Here is a 4,863-nt window from a genome sequence, read left to right on the forward strand (position 1 = left end):
GTACTAATGTTATTTTATTTTTCTCATAAAATATTAATTTAATAATATTATCAAATTTATCATTTTATCTAAAATTTTCAATTTTCAATTTTTATATCTTTTTCTTCTTTCTCCTTAGTGAATAACACCAACGAATTCCGTTGGCGAGTCTCCTTAAATCTATCTATATTCCATAGAGAATCAAAGAAAGCAACTCTAAAAATTCACACTTTACAACTTTTTTTTTATGGCATTTATTTAGGTTATTACCTTTGATATATATATATATTGTCTTCAATAGCTAAATCATTTAGAGAAATTAGACAATCAATGTAACGTTATCTAGCACGATTACAGTCGTTCATGGGAAACAACTTGTTAGGAATGATCTTATTCAAGTGAAATGAGTTTGACGCAATTGACTAGCAGGAGAAATCCCCTTCTGCTTAGGTTTTTTTTTTTTTTTTTTTTTCAAAAAGAATAGTTAAATTATTCAAAAAATACTTATTGTGAAATTAGCCGTGAAAATTGGTATTAGCGTTAATAAAGAGAATGGCAGAAACCATAGACAAGACTATAAAGGCAGGAAGACTGACGAAGGAAATCAAATCAATTTCTGTAATGCACTTATATCTAGATGATTAAGGTCCATTTGAAAAGTTTTAAAATAATTTTTTTTAACTTTTAACTTATGAAAAGTAGTAGTATTAATATTTGGTGCAATTTTTAAAATCAAATTGTAGCTTTTTGAGAAATTATTTAGGAGCTTATAAAGAAGTTAAAAAAAATTACTTCTCTCATAATACTTCTACTTTTTATCACATTTTTATAAAATAAGCTCTTTTAGAATTAAAAATCCAAATACAAAATAATTTATTTATAAACTACTTTTAATATAATCATTTATTGTTTAAGCTATTTTTTCAAAAAGAGTTTAACGGTATGGTATAATTCTACATTAAGTTTAGGTATTTTTCTTTTAAATAATTCTCTCTATTTACATGTATGTTCAGTTTGTTTTTTATATAAAATATTTTGCAATAAAAAGTTGGTTAGCTATTTAAATAAAAAAAAAAACTTAAATGGTCTCAGATAAGGTAATATTTGCAAAATTTAACTCAAATCACATCGAAACGCGACCTTTCTTGGAAGTCTAAATACATTCAATTTGGCCACTGTCATTTAACAACAGAGTAAGAAAAATCTACATGCAACCGATTAACATCCGCTCTCTCGTTCATTGTCTTGTCTTCTTCTTTTAGCTTCTCCATTGATGATATACAGCTCGTGGACAGTGAAGGATCAACAAAAACAACAGTGTTTTTCAAAATCTATAGCAGCTGGTTATAACTTATAGGGATGTTCTTCAATGCCTGTTGCAACTAGTTATATTGATGATTTAAACAAACATATCACATATGATAACATTTCTGCATGCAATTTTTTTATTTAAGTAATTCCAAAAAGATGAATTTTGTTTTGAATTAGAGTCTCTATGTAATAAAGTTAAAATTAAAAAAATATATATACTGTATAAATATATAAAAGATATAATTATTTATATTTAAATTTACTTATAAATTTAAAAAAGTAAGTCATTACCATTTCTTAGAACATATATTTAAAATAATTTTTTTTTGTTAAAATAGATTTTGAACCTAAGGTTACAGCTCACAGGAATCTCAGGCTTCAAAGACCAATGACTATGAAAGAAGTGAAACGTGTAATATTTAGCATTCATCTTTAAAGTGCTCCATGAGACGATGGTATGACAGCAAAATTTTTTCAAAATTTTTGGAACATACTTAGTGGTGATGTGTTTCGAGCAGTTAAGAGCTTCTTTTTAGGGGGCAGAATTTTGAAGAGTTTTAACCACACTCATATCTGTCTTATTCCTAAGATTTCTGATACTAAAAATATGACTCAGGTAAGACCAATAAGCCTATCTTCAGTCGTTTACAAGATTATCTCCAAAGTATTTGTACATAGACTTCAGGGTCTGATGAATAGACTAATTAGCCCTACGCAAAGTGCTTTTATTAAAGGCAGATGAATCTCTGATAATATCCTAATTGCTCACGAGTGTATGCATTATTTGAAGAACAAAAAAAGGGGACTCGAAAATGAAATGGCGCTAAAATTAGATATGAGTAAGGCATATGATAGAGTGGAATGACACTTTCTTTGGTTTATATTGAAGAAGTTTGGTTTTGACTCCCGGTGGATCATGTGGATTCGAGAATTAGTGACAACTGTTTCTTATTCTGTTATTGTGGAAGGACAACCATATGGTTTCTTCAAACCAAATAGAGGTATTCGACAAGGAGATCCTCTATCTCCCTATCTTTTTTTTTCTGTGTAGAAGGTCTCTCATTCTCGCTACACAAGGCAGAACAAAACAGACTAATTCAGGGTCTTCAGATACATAGGCGATGTCCCAAGGTCAACCACCTCCTCTTTGCTGATGATTCCATCTTATTCTGTAAGACTAATCCTGAAGCATGTTCAAATATCTTGCATTTATTGAATTCTTATGAAAGTATCAGTGGCAGAGGGTAAATCTTAATAAATCTACTGTATTCTTTAGCCACAACACTCTCTCCACTACTTGTACACTACTGGCTAACTCTATGAATATTAATCATATTGGGACTCAAGATAAATACCTTGATTTGCCTTCTACAGTCTCTAAATGGAAAAAGGCTTCTGTTAGTATGATCAAAGAAAAGGTTCGAAAAAGAATCCAAGGGTGGAAGCGCAATCTTCTATCGTCAGGTGGTAGACACGTATTGCGCTTAAAGTAGTAGGAGAAGCTATTCCTATTTATATATTGTCTTGCATCAAGTTGTCTGATAGTTTAATTTCGGAAATTCACTCTCTACTTTCTCAGTTCTGGTGGGGACAAAAAGGTTCTGAAAGGCGGATGGCTTGGATTAGCTGGGACACTATGACTCGCCCACAAAAAGAAGGAGGCCTTGGATTTAAAGATCCCAGAATCCAAAATCTGGCGCTTTTAGGCAAACAGTTTTGGCAACTCGTAACACAGCCTACTTCCTTATTATCCAAAATCCTAAGAGGTAAATACTTTAGCAATGGTCATGCTATAATGGCAGAAATTGGAGTCTTACCTTTTTGGGGATGGAGGAGTATACTGGAAGGCCGAAAGATTGTTGAAAAAGGTCTTAATTGGGCTGTGGGTACTGGAGAGAATATTCGAACCTTTGAGGATCCTTGGTTGCCTCCTTCGTATCCTTTAATGATTTATGACATGCCAAATAGACAGGCTATTTTTGAGTTGGTTCCAAGAGTTAATGATCTAATTACTGAAGATGAAAATTGGAATCAGAATCTCATTCAAGAATTATTTTCCCAAGACGTTGCAAACAGGATTTTGTCAGTTAAAATTCAGCAGAGTAGGAACAAATTGCAATGGGATTTAAACAAATCCAAGCAATATGATACAGTTTCAGGTTACAGAATTGGCTATTTATTTTACCATCTGCCTCTGGAGCTTTGCCATAATTATATGCACCAGAAAAAGCCGTGGATTGATCTATGGAAGTTGAACTTGCCTCACAAAATTAAGCTATTTATCTGGAAAGCTCTCCATGGCCGCTTCCGGTGCTTGCTCAGATTCATCACCGCATCCCATCTATATCACCAATATGCCCCTGCTGTCATGAAGCAACTGAAACTGTCACTCATTGTTTGATCGATTGCTCTAGAATTAAAGATGTATGGTCTCACAGTTATTTTCGTGACTGTCTTTCCCCTCAGAGTCCTAACGACTTTTGGACATGATGGACTGCATCAACAGAGATGCTTAACCCGTTGAAAAATGCTGACCGTAATCCTCAATTGCTTGCCATCATTTGCTGAAACTGCTAGAAAGCTCACAACCAGTTGATTTTTGAAGGTTCTATTTCAATGCCGTCTGCCATTCTAGCAAGCTCTGTCAAGTTGTTCCGTGAAATCTAAAGAACTCCTAGTTTAGGTCGTCATCTCCATGAGGCAAGCTTTTAGTTGCATTCAATTTGATTTATCATTCTTTCTTCTTTAAGGTTTTTTTCGTTTTTCGACCACGCACCGTTGGATGAATACCTTCAGTGTAGTGTTTTTGAGAAATCTACACCTTTCATTATGCTGTCCTGCTTTTAAACATCTTTATATTTCATTTTTCAATAATTAATGAAATATAACCTACTATGTCTTCTAAGTCTTCTAAACAAATAGAATTAGAATACTTTTTAATTAATTCTTTGAAATAAAATGTCTAAGGTTTAAATGAAATTAGTCTTTTCATGTCACAATAGTTGTTACAAAATAAAATACCTGAAAATGATATTAGAAAATTATGTAAATATATAGAACTGTCCTTGTTTTTTTCAATTAATTGAATAAGTGTTTAATTTATTATCTTTCTTAAAATTACTTAGTAAAAATTAATTAAAAAAACTTAAAATAGAACAAATATTTTAAAACTTTAATAAATAATATACATGAAACACCCACTGTAGAAAGAGACCTAGCGGATTGATGTTTTTGTTTGTTTTTCTCGAAAAAGTTTTTGGAACATGGAAAACATATTTATGAAGATGCTAATAAAAAAATATTGGATCCGAATTGTAAGTAAAACACTACCATAGATTAGGGTCCACTGAGCTGTTTTCAAAATGTCAAGCCCAATTCAATCTGGGCTCACTCTATTGGGCTAACAACATTGCTTAAATTTGGATTATGAGCTTAATCAACAAGAGCTGATTGTGGTTGGAAAAAGTCTTTAGTGTGTCCATCTGTGACCAAAATATGATTAGTATTATCTGAACTATGAGAATTTCTTAGATAATTTAAGTAAGAATTTAACTAATTTGTATCTTAAAGAGT

The sequence above is a fragment of the Arachis ipaensis genome, chromosome B04 (genome assembly GCF_000816755.2).
Source record: "Arachis ipaensis cultivar K30076 chromosome B04, Araip1.1, whole genome shotgun sequence".
NCBI classification, from domain to species: domain Eukaryota; kingdom Viridiplantae; phylum Streptophyta; class Magnoliopsida; order Fabales; family Fabaceae; genus Arachis; species Arachis ipaensis.